Source organism: Protopterus annectens, chromosome 4.part1 (assembly GCF_019279795.1).
Source record: "Protopterus annectens isolate FY-2018-M chromosome 4.part1, PAN1.0, whole genome shotgun sequence".
Classification (NCBI taxonomy): domain Eukaryota; kingdom Metazoa; phylum Chordata; order Ceratodontiformes; family Protopteridae; genus Protopterus; species Protopterus annectens.
This window is the reverse complement of record NC_056734.1, coordinates 442,369,164-442,393,509: the sequence shown is the minus strand read 5'-3', so window position 1 is coordinate 442,393,509 and position 24,346 is coordinate 442,369,164.

Sequence of the window (24,346 nt, the reverse complement as noted above, 5' to 3'; positions counted from 1 at the left end):
ATTCAGTTAACTTCTTAAGCAACCACAACACAAATCTGAAGAGATGGACACTCAAAAGCCCTAACCCCCTCCTGCAGTTATACTATATCACACTATTTCTGAGATACCTCTACATGAAACCTACAGAACATACATGCATCAACAGTTTATAATAGCTCCTTGTCATTCATTTATAAGAACTCATAGTCTTCCATTTATAATAGTTCATATTCCACTGTTACTTTAGTTGCCTTTTTAATCTTCTTTTAGAATATTCCTTTTGAGAAAGGTCATATTATGTGGAAATAAATCACTAAATATCCCATTTCCCTCCTGAACAAATAAACCAAATGAGTGTTAAGACAGGTCATAGAATGGAAAAGTAACCTAAGTGACTCTAGTAGGAAAGAAACTTCACAGAAAAAAAAAACAGTAACAAAAACAAAAGCTATAAAAGCCTTAAACATGTGATCTCAACATACCACCCAAAAGAGGAACTTAAAACATTTTCGAAAGCAGTATTGGTACAAATGAAATATTTCAAAAATCTAATGGTTCCACCTTACTGAAGAATGATAACATATCTAAGCCCACCCTACTTTATTAAACTTTAGGTCTATCCGTGCCCACAAACCTTACACTCCTTTCCATAAACTAATCTCTAAAGTTCTCTTTATTTGAAAAAAGATATTCCATAATAAAATACTATCTAGATAAATAAAATACACATACACATACAAGGCAGATTTCCTTGTTTTACATGTGCTGATATACCTAGCAAGCCCTTTAAGCATATCCGTAACTTGTTTCTTACAACTATCATCATTCTGCAGTTTCAAATATACTATTTTTGTTCCATCCTTATCATCGCCTAATGGTTTTCATCCCATTGCAGATATGTGCTCTTCACAAAAATACTTGAAAAATCATATATGAATAAATACTTCAACATGTAGCAGACATTCATTCTGGCAGGCAACATAGATTCCAGTCTAAATAAAGTACCATTACAACCATATACTCATCTACTAATCATATTATTTTTAACATTGAACAAGATCTGCTTAGTGATGCCATACCTTTTGATCTAAAATGCCTTTAGGAATGTAGACCACAAACTGTGACTACAGGAACTAGATGAATGTGGCTTTTACAAAAAGAGCAATATTTAAAATATGTCCCTGTTTTGGGGCTTTTGTCCCCCCATTTTGTCAGGCTTTGCCCAGATTGCTTGCACTAAGGGGTTAAGAGGTATGCCCTCCCCTCCAAAAAAAAAACATTGTTTCCTTTTTATTGAAAGAGGTTTTCAGTAATTACTATCTGACTGAATAATATTCTAACTAAATGTATTTGGCAGATCAACAAAATATGCCGCATAAAAATAGCACACTAGCTATCTTTTAAAAGGAACACTTGACTCAACAACCTGGTTTCAGACAGCCTGAAATCCATATAATTAGCAACACAAACAAATAAAGGCAAACTTAGAGGTTACTCTGGAGGATAAACAAAAACTGAAATTAAAGTCTAAATTAATTAAAGTCTAAATTCTTAGCAAAATTCCAGAAAGGATCTTGTGCACTGTATCAGTTTAATTATTTATTGATATTTGAATACCGGGAAAGTCAGAATGGGTACGAGCCCATTTTCAACGAACGGCCAGGGAGAAAAGCCCCAAAGTATTACAAAACATTTTAACAATTATTTAGTTATTTATTTATTTTACATTTGTTAACTGGGAGTGTCTGACTGAGCCGAGGCCCGGGGAGAAAAGCTCCACATAGAAAAATTTCAGATACATTTAGTTATTTAGACATGATCAGTATACACACAAATTACAAAAGACATGTTTTTACAGTGATATACAGCACATCAACAGTTACAGTGGAGAGAACAAACAAAATATTAAATTAAAAATAAAGGTAATTAATAGATTTGTGGTGTATACAGCTGAAATTTGGAACATAGGTAGAATACATACATAGTATACAGGTACAGTACATACACTGTAGATTAGCCAGTGTTTGTGAGTAAGATTGAAAACTATTATCAAGTACTCTAGGTTTACTACATGTACCTTATCCGCTTTAACTAGCCTGGGGAGTAATCATGGCACTGCCAACTTTGCTTGAGATGTTGCCTGATGAGGTCTTTAAAGGAGGCTTTGGATGATGTGTTTTGAATGCTAGTAGGGACAGAGTTCCATGTTTTAGCCACTGAACTGCTATATAGTGCATCTCCAAACATATTGTAGCTATTGATGACTTCTAGTAGTAGTTTGGTTGATGATCTAAGAGGCCTTTTGGCTGAATGATGTTGTACTAGGTTTTTGAGGGCAGGACACTTATTGGGAAGGTAATAGATTGAATGACAGAGGCAGAGCTGTTATAATTATAATTATTTTATAATTATAATTTTACAGTCTTTAAAAATAATATAAAAACAAGCACAGTTTAAATAATTAAACCAACTTAGACATAATATGAAAACATTGGTTAAGAGTAGATAAAAGCTATATGACATTGATTTAACAGAGAAATGTTAGTCAATTTACAGAAGAATTTAAAGGTAAACTAATATAATACAAACAGGAATTACAATGCAAATTGAGAGAAAAGCAGGCTTATGGTATATTTAAAGACAAAGCCAGGGGAGAGAATTTGATAAAATATAGGAATGCTGGCTGATGTCTTTACAGACTTAGCTAACCAGCAACACTGTAACACAACATGTATATTGAAACAAGAATAGATGCTGGCCCCAAGCCAGCACTGTAGCACAGAGGGATAGTGTCCTAACTTTGACCCAGGTTCCATTAGCAACTCAGCTGTCTGAGGCATCGGCAGGTAAGGATGAGGGTGCTTATCCCGGGAGTGAGGGCACTTGTCTAAAGTACTCCCTGATAGGAAGTGCGAAGTGTGATCTAGAGGGGAGAATTCCTTGTATGTAAAGTAGGTGAGCACAGGGGGCTGAAATGGCAACATATGGGTAAATCATAAAGAAAAATCCACCTAGCTGAAGCAATAATGGCAAAAACCAGCCCCCACCCCAGATGCCCTTGTAGTCTCCACTAACAAAACCCAGAATCTGAGTTAGTCCAGTGGTAAAGAATGACGGCCATTAGAGTGATACAAGGGAGCAAAAAAATAAATAATAAATAAATAAATAAAAAAGAGCTGTTGGTCCTAAAATGTAACAAACAGCAATGCCTTAAAACCACCTAATTTATAACTTGTGCTACAGAAATTCACTGCCAATGATGTACCATTAGGGGAACCAGTGCATGTATTTGTGTTTGTAGCAGTTTTGACAAATGTATTCTGAATAGCCAAAAAGGTCCATGGATACTTCTCACATATCTTAAACCAGTCCATGAGAATGGTGACCGAGAAAGGAAAGGAATCCCTCATTGCAAGAATGGTGAGAATACAAATCTAGTGCAGAAATGTGTAGTCAGAGGATAGGGATATGGCTACACTTCATAGTGTGCCCAAGTGAAATCATTGCTCTATTGTTGAGAAGTAGTGCCATGAAGAGCTATACATACATGGAGTGGTACTTCTCCAATAAGGTAAGGAATGAAAAGAAACTCAACAAAACCACCAGAAGTATGTCCACCAGCCAACTACCTTTTTATACAAAGTAAGAGGTTATCCTTCAACATTACCACACTGTATATTGCAGATGCTGTGATACAATCTGGAACACACACACACACACACACACACACACACACACACACACACACACGAACACACACACACGCACACACACACACACACACACACACACACACACACACACACACACACACACACACACACACACACACACACACACACACACACACACACACTTTGCATCATACCAGTAAACTTGTTCCCTGCCACAAGTGTGAACCTCCCATCGTTGAGGTCTAACATTTCATGAAGTAAACTGGGATTCCAACAAAAATGGTGAATTCTAAAATCTGGTGTTACATATTTAAAGCATTTTTTTTTTTCAGTGAAAGACCCCCGCCCCACTAATAAAGTGTACTAACTGTGACTACTGTACTTTCCAGTACAGGAATACTCCAACATATTGCAAACTCAAACTTACTATATATTCCCCCACATTTAAGCTTTCAGTTCCAGTGCTCCAAAGATCACAAGCACATTCCACAGAATTTCAGAACACAAGTCTACTCCACTAGAATGCAATCAGAAAAGGGTCTATGCAGTGGCACCATAAGGAATGATGGTTTAGTTTTACGTATCAGCTTTGCAAGTGCATACATTTATACTCTTGGCAGCATTATTGTTATCAACATTGCAATTATTTGCTTCTAGAATTGTTATGTTCAGCTTTAATCTTGCTCTGTATTAACTTTAATCAATTAAATACATGCCTGTTCTGAGATTGAAAGTCTCTGTAAAATAGTTTGTGCACTCTAAACACCTCTTACTAAGCTGTCCACTGTCCACTTTTGCTTGACCAGTAGACTATACTACATATGCCAGGTATTTTAGGTCAGGAAATGACAGACAACCTGTTTTAGTTGCATCTCTTTTTTAATTGCTTTGTTCTGGCTATAAACTGATTGCTCTCAGTTATAAACTGACCTGAGGGTGGGAAGCCTACTCGGGTTCACTTCACTCCCTACCAACAATTTTTATCCACCACCCCTTACTTTACTATTGTACTTCCTACATATACATTTCACATGCAACTCTTATTCAAAAAGGCTTCCCAGATGACCTTACTACACTACATACACTTCTATTTCTTGTTTGCTACTTTTCTATCTCTAATTTTTAGCCCCATTCCCATCTGTCTTTCTCCTTCCCATGCTGCTTTGCACCATATCAACTTAAAATCACAACCCTCCCTAATGGTACTTATCTGTTCCACATTGTGTCTTTTTCTTCTTCCAAATAAACCCCTCATTTCTTCTTATTTTGACTACATTATATTCTAGCCTTTAATACCCCTCTATTCCTTACATTCCAGAGAAGATAGCAGGACAACCTCTCTTTCTTCTTTTATAAAAAATACGTCTCTTCTTACCTATCCTTTTCCAGCTTTCACAATCCACAATCACTGAATTTCTTACAGTTCTGCAACTTTGTGTTTCATTCTTCATTGCTACTTCCCCACTACCTGTCATCAATAAAATAGATTCCTGTACTTAATCATGCTACTCTTCAGCTTATTCTCAATTCTTCTCCTCCTACTGTGCCATCTTTCATCCTACCATGACTCAACAATATGTAGCAACAGCTCTCCAACTCTATCCCAACCACCTATCCTTACTTCCTCTTTACACTGTCCACACATTGCACCAAGCCTATTTAATATTGCCCCTCACCTTTATTCCAAATACAGGCTGATTAATTGCAATTCAACTCAAACCAAAACAAAATTAAGTGCAAGAATCCTCTCCAAAAAACAAGTATGTGTAACTCTCCAATATACTAAAATCCTTCTAGGAGGAGATGTGCACCATAATCCTGGCCCCACCTATCACAATGAATACAAAGATAATTCTCTTCCACACACTTCTGTAACCCACCAACAACCAGTCCTCAACCCTGGTGATCTATTATTTATTTTTTTTTTTTGCTACAATAAATGTTAGAAGTATAAGAAATAAAACTGCTGAACTACATGCCTGGATTACCCAACATAAACCTGATGTTCTGGCTCTAACTGAAACTTGGCTTAAACACAGCATAAATGATTCCAAAGTTATAGCTCCTGGTTATATCATCATCCATAATGACTGCATAAAAAGGAAAGGTGGTGGAATTGCTTTAATATTTCACAATACCTATTACATTTCCCCTTACAGCAAACCAACACCAAAATTCAGTTCAGCAGAGCTTCTTATTTATTTATTTATTTACTTACTTACTTATTTTACATTTGTATACTGGAAAAGTCCGACTGGGCAGTACCTGCTTTCAGCAGAGGCCCAGGGAGAAAAGCTCCACATTGCAAGAAATACAATGCAATAAAAGTTTGTTGACAAAGTAATAAAATTCGATTACATAATGTAGCACAAAAAGTTCCACATTGGTAAGAAAAATGCATACATTAAAACTTTGTAGACAGAATAATATAAAATTATACAAGAACATGGTTTACTAGTCAGGATATGAGAATATAATACAATGGTTAGTAGTAGGCCAAATTGGCTGTGTAATAACATTTTGGTATGAGAATAGCACAGTGATGATCAGAGTTGGGACAGCATCAGAGAGTGAAATACTACAACAGGGTTTACTACAATGAGTGTTTACAGACAGTCAAGAATAGCATAGTTTTCAGAGTGTATTTACAGATGGCTGATGTGAGCATGAAGTTTATAGAAAATTATTTCATGGAAATCAGTTGATACTTCTATAGTTGAAGTTAAAGAATGGGAGGTAGAGAAGTGAGTATTCCTGGTTAGCCTGGGGTGTTGCATGAGCAGAGCCATGTGTCAGTAAAATAATTTTAAGTATTTTTTTTAATTGCTTTCCTTGAAATAGACAGTTATAAACAAATATGTATTACTGTCCTTTATAGTCCTCCTGGCAACATTACGGATATATTGGAAAATATCCACAAGACTAAAATATTACTAATTGATGTGAAGGTCAGTTGGTTGGACATAAACTCTAACTTCCCTATATCTAGCATGAACTTGTCATACACACATCTAGGGCTAGCACTGAGCTTGATTGTGTACACACACACACACACACACACACACACACACACACACACACACACACACACACACACACACACACACACACACACACACCACTGTCAAATGCAGGTCACCTACAGACGCACATGGCACCTTTCCATGGTCCATTTTACCTACTTCCCTCCTAACTCACACACATGCAGTCAACCGTTTGGGTCAGCCTAGGCCTCCTGCACCCCCACACAACACCCTGCTAAGTGATGCTACCTGTGCCATATCCCGTCATCCTCTCCATCAATGCAGGGTAATGAAGCTATGTATCTGATGCATGGGGTGACTGTATTAGTTAGCATGTAATTGTATAATGCAGTGTTGCTTTGCCATTCCACTTGTAGTGGTTAATGACAGATACTGTATGCTGGCATTTGTCATGCGTATGCCACATACTTTTGTGTACATTATGTTGTATGATGTTGTAATGGCTGTATAGTTACGTGATTGCAGGTGTGTTACAGGCCTGTTTATGTTTCTGTTTCAGGAGTCTGTTGGATAACCTGTGGATACACAGCAGCAATAAAGCAGCAAAGGATGGCATGTCAGCACAGCAAAAATATGTCTTCAGCGAGGTACATATAAGTGCATGCCTCCATAGGTTCAGATGCGTATAACAGGCTAACAAAGACAATAGCAAATTTCAGTGTACTCGTGCATCCCTAATCTGTGAACAGGTCTGCTACCCTTGGTAAGTGTCACCAGGGTTTTGGGAACTCATGCATCTACAGGCTGTGGTGATGGAGATGGCCCATCTGCAAATATCATGTGTCCAGTACAGACAGTCACCTGATGCCCATTATGATTGTCATATTCTGCATCCCATTTTGTAACCTGCACATGCTGTCACAGCAGATGCGTGCTTCACATGGATGAGGGTCCTGTTTCATGTACGGCATACTGTCTGTGTTACATACCTGTCTCTCCAGCATGTACTCTGTATACCACAGTGATGTTGTAGGCTTGTAGAACAGAGAAGACGTGTTAGTCCTGTCATGGATATGCAGGAAGTACACAGTGGGATCTGAAACCTCCCTGTATGGAGCTACACACATCCCCTCCAAAGCATTTAGGGGACAGACTACACATGTACAGTCGTGGCACAGACTCCATAGGGCATGTTATCTATGCTGTGTATTGGTGTACCATGGAACCTTTGTGGCTGCTACAGTTGTACTATATGCCTGTGTAGTGACATAACAAGGGTGTTATTGCACGCAATAATAACTACAATGACTGCCACATTTACTATAGCAGTGACAGTCTGGGATTTAGATCATACATTAGTACTTAGCTAACTGACCTTGTAGGCCATTTTAAGCATAGCCATTTACCCCATGCAAGAATCAAACCCTGCACTCTGTGTTTATAAGGTAAAAACCTTAAGCATTATGCCAAGGTCCTACCTCAAACCTGTCAGTGTAGGGTGTACAACAGTGAATGCATCCCCACATCTTACCGACCAGTGAGAGTCAAAAGCTACATTACTCTCTGTGTCCATAACTCCATATGTAATGGCTCAACTGTGTGCGGAGTGCGGACCCTACAATATTTTGCAGGGGTGGATGATGTCTCACAGGATAGTACTGTGCAGTCATTGGCAGTTAGTCTTTGTCAGTGGCTCAAATTACAACTGACCGTGTCTTAGGCCATCCTGAATAACTGATGGTTCTGTGTGGGAATCTGTGACATCTCCCAATATGCAATCACCTGCTAAAGTACTCAGTCAGAGGACACTGACAGTGGCTGTGACTGCAGAGATGGAATAGGTACATGGCATACCCCAATAATGGAGGATGGTGAACCCCACTGGTGACTGGTGTCATTGCAGTGCTGGTCTCCCACTGCTATCTTCCCAGAGTATGACTGTCAGATACTTGCCTATCCACCAGCTGACATAACACACTGTACATGACATACACAGATTCCAGCAAGCCCTGCTGGCCTAATATTGTCATATACCTTGTCAGGCCATGGTTGGTGTAATGAGACATATGTCTGACATCCATTGTACAATGTAACAGTCAATGGTCTCTGCCAGTTACAGTAAATAGCCATGATCTGGTCTTGAGCAAAAGTAACAGTGCTTGGTCCAGTGTCACTAGGTGTTGACAGTGTCAGTGCTCATATCCATGCTAACTCCTATCATGGCATTTCAGGTGACATGACTCAGAGATCAGGTGACATGACTCAGAGATCTGGGGACACCACTTGGCACTACCTACTAGTTGTCCTCCATGCAAGTAAGTGTTGCAGTTACTTCCAGCATGTTGCAGGAAGAGAGTCATGCAAGGTGTCTTTACAGAGCACAGACAAACACACTAAGGAAGTGTAATATGTACACACTGTGTTGCTTAGTCGTGTTGTGGCTCTCTTGCCCAAAGGATGGTCCAGGTCCTTACCTACAATGGCCTGCAGCAATGCCATGACATCCCCATACAGGTAACCAACACAATGCATCATGTGTTTACCAGTATGGGTGACCAGTACAGCCTCCCCCCAATGTGAGCTCCTCCCTGGTGGGATCTGGCTACAGATCAGTCTTCTTAGAACTACTAGCACATACCCCCCTTGCAGACAATACAGGCGTATATATCAAGACAGCCATTTATTACCTCCTGTGGGATGGTTGACATTGTGTGATTGCACTTCCCCCTTCAGATGGGGCAGGCAAGTATGCAGAGCCCTACACACCCATGCATTATGTCAGCAGCATTATAACTGCATGAGCTCGGCTGTACATGACAAGAGGGACACAGGCTCATCAAAGCTCAGCAAACCTGACTGGTGGACAACTGTCATTAGCAGGCTGTACAATAACAAGTGGATAGTGCTGTGTGACAGTTGGGATGAGGGTGCCCCCCTTACATAGAGGCATTACTTCCTCAGGTAAAAGAAGCACACTGTGATGCTGAGTAGACACAGTAAGTGACAAAAGTAGCCACTTACACAAAGCAGAAGCACAACACACAGTATAGTTACGTGTGACCACAAAAGACAGGCCCAGATTGTTGGTGACCTCATAAGTCATGATGCCACATATGAGTCTGGACTCGTACCTAACCTGTACACCCATGCTGTCTGCGTCAACTACACTCTCTTGTCCCCACCACATGTGACATATGACATTCCTACAACCTGTCCCATAGCTTCCATATTTACAGAGCAGCTCATAACTGACCTCTCATTGGAAGATACACAGCATCTATTGTGCATGTTAACATTGCAGGCTGCATTCCACATGTGATCTGACAAGGATTATTAACACCATTGGGACACCCTTGCAATCATACCGACACTATGGGCTGCACAATGGTTGAGTGGACAATGTCAACTGTATACCCTTGCACAGAGTTGGTGCATCCACGGACCGAAATAACTATACACCTCTTTGTCTGAGTATCCACATCTGTATGGTTGTAGGAGTGATCATCATGGAGCTGATCAACACACATATACATGTGTTCTACACACAGTTGACTGTACACAGTTTGGATGTGTGACAGGGGGAGCATGTCTGTTACACGTGGTGGACGTTTCGAAGGCAGTGATCATGGACTTGGGTGAGAGTACATCAGGGCATAAAACCCCCTAGACTCAGCCAAGCTCTCTGACTATATCCCCCACTCAGGCAACATTTACAAAGCACCCACTTAGGCATCCATGATACTATCATTGTAGGGGGTCACTAAGTGGCCCATTGCTGGCACACATACGCAACATAGGGACATCCACCCCCAATAGCTGATCTGTCAGCAGCAGTGCTCAACAAGGTTCAGTCCTGGGTCCTCTACTGCTTGGAATCCATTCAACCGCAATACATATGACTACAAACTGACTGTGGCTAACACTGTTGGTTGATGCCTACAAATTGTGAGCACTCATAGAGTCTCTGTGGCATGTCACTGTCCTGCAAGAGGGTACTGTGAACACATACCTTTTGACATAATAATGGCCATAAACTTCATGCAAATATATATATTTAGTATCAGTTCCATCAGTTAGACCTATGTACCTGGTAAGTAGCACATCAGTCATAAAATGTGATGTACATACTCAGGGGTGAATGAAATGGACACATAGACCTGGCCACACAGGTTTACACTTTATGTGGCTGATATCACCCTGACTCTACTGTGGTATGGCAGGAATCATATGGCATAGCTGAGGCCACAATCACCTGTAAGTGACATGCTCATAACCTCCAAGGACCCTTCCCTCAGTATGCCAATATCTGAGTGCAATGGCCATTTGGTGATGTACCTTTTCAATCAGTAGTGGCACTTGCACACAACAGTATGGTCCCTCACAAGGTCACTACATGTCTCCAGTATGTGTTCAATGGGGATAGTCTGCAAAAAGTGTCATTATCACTTGTGGCATATAGACTACGCAGAGGTGATCTGTGCCTTGCATATGGGGGCAATGTGTGACCCAGCCTTATTGCATATGCTGCCTATCTGTAGGAGGCATAATAGATGGATAACCTACTATTAACCTCATAAGTGATGTTGGTACTATATCCTTGTGGGAGAGATTTGTCTAGCAGACTTAAACACACCCTTGAAACACAACCCTGCCTAATGGCACACAGAGCACCTCAGTGCATCTCACCACGTCATCTGTATAAATAGATGGGTGACTGGTTTCTCAACACAGGGCATCTGCCTGTGTCCCCCTTGGACTGTGGCAATATGTGCTGATCCTCTAATTATGGGTATAAAAATGTCTATGACTGTGATGGCTGTATGGCCATTATGCCTGTGAAGTTCAAATGTTCTATGGTTAAATAACATGATGTAAAATGCTCTAACAGGCTCACACACAACCATGGCTACATTGAGGCTAGCACCACTTCCAGTCACTGTGTACAGGACACACCATGGCACACACATATGTATGTAGATGAGAACACTTACCTATGTAATGGTACACACTACAGATCACAGTATGGGATGGACGCAACACACCTCATGTCTGCTAGTACTATCAGTTCAGGACATATTATGCTTGATGACATCAGCAGGCATTGTTGTAGTCAGTCTTTTGGGGGGTGCACATCACACTCTACAAATAAAATGCTGCAAAAACAGTATTTATTGCATGCACCATGCCTTAAGTCTTGATGCTATTCAATTGGTAGTCTTAAGGTGGATGACATCATGCAGCAAGTTACAGGGCCAAAAAGTGCATAACCATTGCAGGTGGATAGACCATGAGGGCAAGGCAGTTGTTTTGCAGGGGTACACACACACACACATATATATATATATATATATATATATATATATATATATATATATATATATACACACAGACACATACACACGCACATACCAAATAGCTTGGAATGAGATTAGAACCCCCTACCTATCTAGTCTTTTTCACTATAGATCACAGTACTTATTGCACATGCCACAGGTTGAGTCTGTTGTATATTTGACTGCAGGCAGAGTACTTGTGCATTACACAAACTAGGCCTGTATTGAACAGCATTTGTGGTCTGTAGAGTGATATTGCTTCATATTGTTATCTGCATCTAGTATCCTAGCAGTGGGATAACTGTTATTATCCTACCTATGTGTGTTGCGGCTGCTTGCAGTTAGATAGGCAAATCTGTGGGCAGGAACAATGGTTTGTAGAATGATATTGCTTCATATTGTCATCTGCATCTAGTATCCTAGCAGTGGGATAACTGTTATTATCATACCTATGTGTGTACATTTATCAGTATGGCCATATGTGGCTGCTTGCAGTTAGATATGTATATCTGTGGGCAGGAACAATGTGCCCTGTCTATGTGTGCATTGACAAGATTATACATTACATCACCTGTGTCTCTCTATTTGTTGACATCCAGCTGGCATAGGGGTCTGCAGGTAATTGCTTTATGTACTGTTGCACCCTTAGTTTGGATCCTTTGAGCAGCAGTTTGGATGTGTGATAGTGCAGATTTACTCACCATTATTAGGGTATGTAGGACAATACAGACATCCATACACATATTTATGTAATTAACAGGGATGTATACATAAATGTAGCTATGTCTGAGTATGCTATGTATATGTGTTATGCAGATATATGGGGAGATTATATATATCAATGTTTTATATATATCTATATATATATTGGTATATATCTATGTAACACTATATAGTGATAGATATATTATGTATGTGAGAGAGATAGTGACAGATATGCATATGTATATGTCTGTATGTATAGACATATCTATACACAACAAGTCAGTCTGATGACAGGGCAACAGAACTGCACTCATTTTAACTAGTGTTTGGGCATGCCCAGTGTGACTCTCAATACTTATAATGTGGCTCTAGGCCACACCTACCTGTACTCTAGTCCGGGATTTTGTGCGTTACAGACTATACCTCTCAACAGTCCAGAGTTTCACAGAATGTCCAGAGTTTTGGCTCATAGTTTTGGTCTGTCCTTCATAAAATTTGTGGTTTTCTGGCAAATCACTTGGATGAACTTAGGACTGAAGTCACTAAACAGTGCCATATATTTGCGTGTCTGACTTCAAATCATTCAGCAAAATGTTTCTTGAAAGAAACCCTGTTATTTTAGCAACTGTTTACATTTATGAGAGCAGAATTTAACATATGCCCCTATTTGTGGGCCTTTTTCCTCCCATTTTGTCAGGCTTTGAACAGATTTCTTGCACTAAGTGCTTGAGAGATATGTTACAGACATTGACATCTGTCCCTGTTTCTGCAGTACTGCACTCAAAATGTCCATGTCATTCCACAGCTGTCTGCTGTACTTAATATGTGACTGAGGTTCATAATGTTACACCACACACAGACTGACAGTCTGTGAAAACACCAACATAATAATACCACACATGTAACAGATGTGCTACTTCCAGATTAGAAGCAACAACCATCATCCATGCTAACTTCCCTAGTCCACTGAGCCACATAGACTGTCATTCATCACACAATCAACAGCATAAACATGTACATTGTTATTCCTGCATTACGTGTGGCATACAATGTGTAATCAAGTTCTATGTTACAGCCCTGAGATTGCCTGGTCTGCTGATATACCATTGATGACTTACTGTTAAAGCTGTTATATTCTCACCATTATTAGGGTATGTGGGACAATATGGGAATACTGCTGTGTTGGGGGTTGGGGAACAACAGCACATGATCTGCTGGGATAGGCAGCAGTCCAAATATCATATGACCCCACTGTTTTAACATCTCCCTTGACTGATGCAGTGCATATTCCAACCATGAGTCCTAGTGATTATTAGAGAACACATACTATTGGACTAGGTAGCTGAAGTCCCATGTGGATGTTCCTTCTGTCCACATAGCCCACTATATTTTCTTGTATAAATGCAGCAGATCCATGCATTCGATACATTACAGTAGTAAGTAGTGTACAGGTGCAGGTTAGAGACTTAACTTGCAAATGCATTGGTTGGCAGGACTGTAGTTCAGGGCTGACTCTGCGTGATGCAATCAGTACACCGCCAATACATGGATAGGTACAGGTTGTGTGGGTTCTCTGGCATCAACAGTTTACTATATGTATGTGAGTAGGAGTAAGGTTTCAGTCCCTAGGGTTCTATGCACTATGCGTTGTTTCTTAGCCAAACCCAGGGCGTACTGGGCTCGTCTATGCCTGCCTATACGGACATCATCAAGGGGTTCCTCCTCCTGTCACTGTGGTGACATAGGCACTGGTAGGGGGCTGTGTATCCCTTCCCTTTTCTGATCCTGCTACAGTTATTTCTGTAGGATCATACTGTGTAGCATGGCACATACTGTGAACATGTGGGCACATGTGGCTGTAGAGTACTGCAGGGCTCCACCAGATATATCGAGGCACTGAAACTAACTTCAGAAGCCCAAACACAGGCTCTGTGATGTTCCTAGTTTGTGCGTGTGCCTTATTATGGCATTCCTTAGTGAGTGTGTTTGTATTTCTGATGGGTGTCACCATCCATGGTTCCAGTGATAGTTAGCATTCTCTAGTAAATGGCTATTTGGGATGCCCCCCTATCAAACATCTGGTACAGCTGTGATGCATGCCAGATATGGGAGTTATGATAGCTGCCAGCATGCGCATTCATGATAATGCCCTGGGCATTGCACATGACCTGGCAGTTGATGGAGTGGTACCCCTTCCGGTTGACATAGATTCTACCCTCCTCACTGGGTGAGGAAGACCTTACAGCCACAGAAAATGTGGCCAAAACCTGATCCATAGCTACCTGTCTGGATGCTATACTAGAGGGACAGGGTAGACAGCATGGATGGTCCAAGAGACTGGCTTTGCCCACTGCACAGTCACACATCTGTGGCAGATGCACTGAATTAGCCAGCTCTGCTCTGAGCTCCTTACTGAATTTTTTCTTCCTGTGAGCATGAAAAGGGAGAACAGTGAAGACTTGAGATTGTTCCATGTTCAAGTTAAAAAAGTAGTCAGTGCACTGGGTAATGGAAGCAGTATGCTTTGGTAACCCAGTAATGGAAGCAGTATGCATTGGTAACCCTTCTGACAGAAAAAAACAGGTATACTAAGCATCAACTGTTATCCCAATAAACACTTTTTAACAGAATGTAAGTTCCCAATTCTAGAACAAAATAACAGTTCTAAAAACACTACATTGACCCATACAAGAAGCCATTGTTGCTCAGCTAAAAAAATAAACAATTGCTAATACATGAAATTATAGTTTTCTCAAAACTTAAGTTTTCACAAACAGTAAGTGGAAGGTGCTTTTCCTCTGTAGAGTACTTATCTGCCCAGCATGAAAGATCAGTAGCCAACTGTTCCATGAATTCTGTAGTGTGAAGATACTTTAGCAACAAGAACGCTGTGAAGCTCATGGCACACTAAACATTCCTTTTATATGGCTCTCCTTGAGCTTTCCTGTGGCTAGCATGCATGGAAGGTTCCCTAAAGCTTTAAAAAGCTGGCAGGTGGTCATATCCTGGACAGGATATAACCCATTTAACTTTGGCTACTGAAACAATGATCATTATGCTGAACACAGTCTGTTTTAACAGTCTTAAATTTGTTCCATCAGTTGTATGTTAGGCATAAGTGACTCAGGAGGATTAATTTCAGCCAGAGATATCAGACAACACAGCGGTGTAGTAGTAGTACTGTTGCCTCACAGCAAGAGGTTGTCTAGTCCGATTCTTGGTTGGGATGCCTTCTGTGTGGAGTCTGCATGTTCTCCTTGTATTCATGTAGGTTTTCTCTGGGTACTCCGGTTTCCTCCTATGTTACAAAGACATGTCTGGAGTGTTTCTCCCATGGCCTTCACTGAAAATTGGCTTTGTTCCAAATCAGACTTTCCCGGTAAACAAATGATAAATAAATAAAAGAGATACAAGAAATGCTTCCAACCAATTGGCTGTTTCTTAGATGGTGTGGCTTTGCTGATGTATCTCCATGTCAGGATCAGAAGCTATAAAATGTCTTAAAAGCCTTCTCAACACTCATTTGTTATGACTCTAAAGGTTTTATTTCTATGTATGGTTGCAAAACTTCCTCCATATTGAAACAAAAAAAAGCTTTCATCTGACAATGGTATTTGTCACTTGCAAGAATACCCACAAAATCTGGCTATAAAAATTTAAATTAGAATATGGCCATACAGACTGATGTAATTATGTCATACTGAAATGTGTCAATATAAGGCACACTCCTCCTCCTCATCCTCACCATTTTTGAACATCTACAGCAAATCTTATCATAAATCAACCCATTTTTTTCTGGTTTTCTACATGGAGTCAGGGTGTCACTTCAAATGTCACTATTTCTTTCTCTATATATTCAGCGTCACTCTCCTACCTTCTTTGACAATCATGCCTGACTGTTGCAGGTCTTCTCTCATGCATCCCATCCAGTTATTTGCTCCTTCCACCTTCTTCCTCTCTCTGCCAAATCTTTTTCACCAAATCATCTTTTGTTTTTCTGCACAGGTGCCCATACCACCATAATCTGTTTTCTTTGACCTTCACTACAATTGGAGCTACTTTGGCTTCTGCTCTGATGTTATCATTTCTTTGCTGTCCCACAATTTTCATCCAACAACCTGTCTCAGGCACTTTCTCCATCATTTCTAGTTTCCTCAACTGGTCTATCTTCACTAAGTTTCTGTACCATACAGAAGTACTAGTCACATCATTGTTTTGTACACCTTCTTCAGCACTCTTCTGACACATACTATCCCTAACACTCCGTATCATTTGGCTGCAACGCCTATGATTCTAGTTTTGACCTCTTCATTCTGACTTCCTTCTTTTCAACCTCACCTCCCAGGTACTTGAAGCTGTTAATTTGTTCCACTATTTCACTTCTATCTCAATTTTCAGCTTCTTCTCTTTCCCCCATTTACTGCCATGACAACTATCTTGCCTGTACACAATTCCATCCCACATGCCTTTAGGTTTACTTTCCATTCCCCTATCATTTGCTGCATTTCTTCTTCAGAGTCTGCTTACAATATCACCTTATGCATTTAACAGCTTTGCTGATCTGACCCCTTCGATGGACCTATTTGCTAATAAAGTCCATCACCAGTATGAGCAGCACTGGGCTCAGAGCTAAACTCTGATGCACACGTACTGTGTCTGAGAACCTATCTGTGAGTCTGAACATTGTTCACACTTGTGTCATTGGATCCTTGTAAATAGCCTGCATGAATGCTAGCAATGTTTGTGAGACATCTAAACACTGTAGAACTATCCAGATCAGTTTTCTTGGGACCTTGTCATATACTTTCTCCAAGTCTAGGAAAGCCAATTTGACTTTTTCATCATCTCTAGCTTATTCTGCACAGTCTCTCTGCAAACATTGGGTTGGTTGTTCTGCATCTTGATCAGAATCATAACGGCTCTTCTCCCAACTTAATTTCTTCTGCTCTGAGTATTCTTTGATCAGTGACTTTCTCCAGCACTTTCATGCTGTGTGATACCTCTATACTGCCTTCAGATGTGAATGTCCCCTTGTTCTTGTACACTGACACTAGAATGCTTATTCTCTAGTCGCGTGGGATTCAACTTTATTTCCTTTCTACTAGGAGTGTTTTTCTGGAACCACTTATCTCCTCACTCATCCAACTGTTTGATCATGCCTAGCATGACTTCTTCTAAGCCTGCTGCTATCCCAGACTTAATTTTCCTTAGTGTTGTTCTAACTTACGGTTGGCTTTTTTTCTTTCATTTATCATAAACTGCATTACAGCTCCCATAGGGTTTTCTTCATTCAGAAGCTGCTGAAAGTACACCTACCATCTGTCTTCAATGTCCCATGGGTCAGTGAGCAAGTTGTTGCTGGCATCTTTTATGAATGGTGGTGTCTGACGACTATCTTCTTTATCTTTGGCAACATCTGCATAACACCCATTGTTTGTTCATATTTGTATCAATAATTCCAAAACTATGCTATGTACAAGGCTTTAAAAGATTTCATCTTAAAGCTTACACAATAGCAAACTCGATCACAGTAACATTTGACCTCTGTCTAGTGCAGTTAAATGGATATTAACTGTTGTTTTTATGATACTTATATAGATATATTTTCACATTTTTCTAAATATCTCAACATCCAAGTAACTCCTTATACGAAAGCTTTCAGATGAATAAAACGCTGCTGCTAGTATGTATTTAACGTGAGTTGTTGCGGAGATATTGTAAGTTGTTTACAAAATATTACAAATGTAATAGTTACTGTGGCTTATAAAATTCAGTTTAAGACCTAGAATCTAAAGAATACTACCACTATAAAAAATAGTTTGTGCTGGAGTTTACCATTTATACTTATTTCATAATCCCTATGGTTCCAGAAATATGAACATTTGTTTGAAAAGTGAGGACATAATTTGAGGCTCCGCCCATTGGAAGTTATAGTGCAAACTTCCTGTGCTCTACTGGAGTGAATGAGTTAAAAGTCTGGACAAGCCTGCTTTAGTCTCCACATATAACTTAGAATAATAAGGCAGTTTTTTATTAATACTAAATATCCTGTGCTTATTTGCATCATACTATATCATGAAGCATTGTTTCCCTGTTTAATTTCTCCAAAATCAGAGTACCATTAGATTTAATGAAATTAGTATTGTTTCAGTCTTTGAAGTTAGCCAAGAGTGCTCTTTGCAGCACCTGCAGTGTGCCCAGAAATGCCTATTTTTGCAGTTCATACAGGGTTGCATATATTGGCAGCATGTTTAAGTATGACTGAAAATTCTTTTTCATTAGATCTGTTGCTGCTACTACTACTACTATTGAAACTGTCTGAAAATCTTTCTTCTACGTTGCTTTCATTTCTTCTTGGAAATCCTGGTATTTTATGACTTTGTGTCTCTGTATGCAAGGCACTATAATCACTGGGTGCAGCAATTTTAATGATCAAAACTACTTTTGTCTTTTTTGTCATGAACTACTATATCTGCTTTTCTTTCATCATTTTCTATAATACTTCGTGATTCATGCTTCCAGTGCTTCTCGGCTACTTCTATATTGCAATGTTTGCACAATTTCCAATAAAGCAGTCTTGGCACATTACTGTACCATTCAGTATATATAGCCTTGTATCTGCAAGTGTCTCTAACAGCAACAGATGCAGTCAACTGTGTGCAGTGTCATCCATGGAGGCTACGGATCTTCCAACCATGATTAACATTTCATGCTCTCCATAACACCAACATAATGGACCAGTGTCATGTGAGCACAGACACCATGCACTCTCAGCATCCAGTTCACACTCTGTATCCTCTGACTGTGGCAGCTCATCCCTGCCATCATTAACAGAGGCTGATAATTCTCCAACATCAGATGAGAGATGGTTCCACATTGCTAGTGGCACTCAAAGTTTCACCTTTGAACATGCCAAAAGAAAATATATTCAGTGTATGACCTGATACCAAAATGTCACATGCAACTAATATCAGTACAATGTATAACTACAAGTATATATGATATTAGGGTATAACCATGCCCATACCTTGTGCAAAAGTCTATTATGCCTGGATGCCAGAGGCATCTATATGACACAAGTGCGACAGGTACTTTAAACACTGCAGTGTGACTGACAGGTAAAAACAGAGGCAGACAGAAATAGTACGACTACATACCTGGAACTTCATTGGTGGAAATTTTCTGAGGCCTATCCATCCTTGCTCAAGTATTGAGCATTTTCATTGTGGAACTCTGTGGAGGTGGTGCTGGTGCTAAGTGAGGCCAAGAACTCCTCTGTCTCCATACTAGGTAGTTCCTTAGATGGGCCTTTATCTGCCGCCCTCCATTCCCATGCCATGACCTGCATCTGTCCACCTCCATTCCTGTGCCATGACCTGTGCTCTGTAGGTGGCAGCATGGATCATATTGGTTACTGGGTGGTGGGTCATATCATATGTAGGTGGCAGCAGGGATCATATTGGTTACTGTGTGTCAGGGTCATGTCATATGTAGGTGGCAGCATGGATCATATTGGTTACTGGGTGGTGGATCATATCATATGCAGGTGGCAACATGGATCATATTGGCTACTGGGTGGTGGATCATATCATAATTTCTATTCTGATCACCCACAGATTTACAATGGTGACAACTTCATGCCAGGCATGGTCACAGAAGGTGCAGGTGGAAACCATGGAGATGGAGGGCCCCTAGTACCACCTCAGTAAACCTGGACTTGGGAGTGGATGTATATTTCTGTGCTGGTTTCTTTAGCACATCTCTGTTGGTATGGACACCACATTGGAATTAACAGCTGTGGTCTCACATAGGTGTTACAAATTCCAACAGAAATACTACAATAATAGTCCAGTTACTACAAATTAATAGGACTTGACACTCCAATACATCTATCTACAAAACAAAGTTGTGCATGAATATCAGCCATCAAATGAGTCCTAATCACAATAGTTAACAAGAACGTAACTTCCCAACCATAATGATCATTTGCTACAGCCTTGGTAGATATTTCTTAAACTGTAATCACATGCAAGGTACACAAAATTACAGCGGTGTATGACACTTTTAACATTATTACACCTCACAGTAACATAACTGTATTCTTCTACAGCCAGTACACTTGCAGCTCACCCTGTCAGAGAACATTGGCCAATACATGTAGATACACTGACAAAACCTGAACCCAAGTTCTAGGCCTTATAGTAAATAGCATGCATAAACCAATGTACTCGTGCATGTTACTAGCTCTGGAAAAAAACATGTCATCCTGAAGTACATAGTTGTATTATGTAGCAACAGGTACTTGGAATAGAACACAACTGCATTCAAACAAAAGTTTCCATCCTCCATGGCAAAATGATGAGCTTTGGCTTCAGTTACACTTTTATGCTATAGATTACTCCTCTGGAAGCAGTAAGTATGCTAATTAGAACTCATTGCGTTATTGTTTCTGAATTGCACAATGTTTGTGATGAGTACACTTGATAAACATTGCGTTGAGTTCTACACATTGCCATGCACACTCCTGAACATCTGTGGTGAGTTCTGCACACATGAGTGCATCCTGGATGATAAGGACTGGGAAACTGTCATGCTCATACCTCTCAAGTGTAACTCATTATGAGTAATGTTCCACAATTTCAGTTTTAAAGAGCCATGTTCTTCACAGTTTCAGATTGAAAGGGTCTGACACAAATTTAAGTCGTAGCACTTTTTTTAAATTATATCCATATACCCATAGTAAATCACACTGAATAATATGAATACATCAAATAAATGTTTTATAACTGTGGCGTAACACTTTAACCTTGCTGTGATCTAAAAAATTAAACTTGTTGTTAAACTGTTAGCAAGTGTTCAACATGTTGCCCATTTGTCCAAAATTATGGAAGGTGGTGTACTACATTTATGTAGATGGAAGGTTAAGACCAGTAATCATGTTGTCTTTAACCATCTGATGACAGCATTACTGTTGAGAATACATTCTCAGAAGCAAACACAGGGATGGAGGACTGCCATGACACATTTTAAGTGCCATTAGAACAATAATTCAGTATTTATATTTTATTATCTTGCCATTTGTCACTCAAATGAGATGTCATTTGAGTACCAATCTCCTGCTATATTTTCCTGAGATCTTTGAGGGTGAGATAACTATGGCTTGAGAGTGTGACTGTAGGGCTCCTTTTAGAGCACAGAGGTGGTGTGAGGAGTCCAAGAATTTTCTGGACATTTTCCATAAGTAGTACAAATGGAGGCACCTGCAGGAGAGCTATACCAGGTCACAGTATAAGGGTGATGCCTTGAACAGTTTGGCCAAAGCTGTCACCCATCCTACTGGAATCCCACACATGGGGGGAGAGTGACATCACCATTACAGTCACTTAAGTCTCGACAAGTCTGAACTACTTGGCTGACAGGAGGTTGAAGTTATAACACAGTCACCATCTAAGTACTGTAACTATATCATCTTATAACTAAACACATAATCTGCCAGTGCATACCACCATCAGATGTGTGATTAAAGCCTTTTTATATATGCAACACTTGCACAGATTGAAAGGAATAGAAAGGTACACAGGGACAAACTAGAACACCTAACTGTGTTAATAAAAGATTATTTTCCTTCACTGTATTTTATGATTATGATAATGAAGAAATTATTATACTGCACTTTCACTATTTTTATATGTTTCTTACTCCACCATCTTCATGCCTATGTTTTTTCTCCACTTTTTTATTATTATATGCAGCACCATAGAGACCAGAACTGACCATTTTGGCATGGCCTGTCATCTCACCTCCACACGTGGCAGTAGTAGCAGTGGCACCACCACTGACAGAAACACTCGGCACAACTGGGTCTAGCTGCCAGGGACACCTCTGCAGCTCCTGCCATGCCTGCACCATCTGCGTCAAGTAGTCCTACACTGAAGACTGGCACTAGCTGGTAACAGTGCAAGTGATAGTGACAGCTATGTCTCTTGTCAGGAACTGGCAGAGCTTGTGGGGGAGATACTGGACATGAGATTCAATGCCTACATCTGTCATATAGAGACTCAACAAGTCACATTCCTACCAAGTGCTGTCTCCAGGTCATGAGGCAGGACCCAGTGGTGATGGCTCCCGGGTTGAGGAGTGATCTGCCACTGTGTCAAAGCTGGCAGTGACTACATCTCCAAATACACACTCCTATCCCCGGAATTGTTCACCCTCCCTTTTGTGTCTATGCCTACCCTACGTGATATACTTTCCCTCCTTACCATTATTGTCCCTCTGTCTGCTGTCTCTTTCACCATTGTGTTTCTGCTCACTCATTGTATTACCCCACACCCAGTCAGCCATATCTGTCTTCCCTTGTTACCTACTCTTCACTCTCATATCTTCCTTTGAATTCACTAAAATCTCTCCTCAACTTTCCCCACCCAAAAAATAAAAAGGGCATCTGTCCCACAAAAAGTGCTCCCATCTATACCTGTCAACTTCACAGACTTTTTGGTTGGCTATTAAACTTCATCACCCAAAGTATATTTTCTAACAAATCACTGAGGATTCCAGTCAGTAAATAATTAAAAATATAACTGCAATTCACCAGAATGACTGAGCTAAGAAGTTGGCAGGTATGCATCTATACCACCTCCACCCTGTTCATTCCTTATTTACTCACTATTGTATTCTACCTTCTGTTTACTTCCGCTTTTCATCTCTTTCCTATACTCCCATTCTCAAACCTTTAATCTGGTAAAAAAAATAGATAAATACACCACACACATGCTCAAAAAGGACATATAATAAAATCATCTTTCTGTGCTCATATGTTATGTGACAGTTGGCAAAAAAACTACATTCCTACTCATATATAAAACCAGGAAAATGGTAGTTCTTCTCCTATAGCAACACCTTGAGAAAAATCCCTTGAATATGTTAAGATCTTGCCATCAGTCGAGCAAATGACCTGACCTCATTTGCGTGTTACCAAGCAATATTGAAGTATGATAAGATTAATGGTATCCCTGTGAAGGCCTCTATGACTCAACATATTCATAATATGATGAGTCCATTCTTGATGCACTGGGTGCAGGGTTCTAATCCCCTGACAATGGTACTTTTTTTTTTTTTTTTTTTTTTACAATATCATGGTGTCACCATACAACTGTAAGCTATTCCTCTGCAATGTTTTATTTTATTTTATTTGTTAACACCTTTCCTGCAAGTGGTTTGATGACATGCTGGCTAATATTCTGGTTTGGGGTATACAAGTAACATAGACATGGGTTCAAATTCAGTTTGCTGTATTTTTCTTTCATTGTTATTCTATGTTCTACTACCTTGATACATGTTTAACAATACATTCCCTATGTCTGATTCTAGAGCATTCCCTGTCAATGCTCTATTTTGAAGAATGAGAGTAACACAGTCATGGTTTCAAAGCCATACAGGTATAATCGTCTTGGCTTGTTAACTATGTATTCCTTTCCCCTGAAAAGAAACATGCACAGCATCATTGTGTACATTTTGTCAAGGAGTTTGGCACTGTTGAACTGAACTGTAAGTATGTAGTCGTTCAGCATTGCTGTGTTAAAAGGTTGATAGATATGCTCCTAACCACCTCTATTCAGCTCAGTCCTTCTTGGCTTGGCTGGTGTGCTACTCTACTTGTCCTTCTATTAAA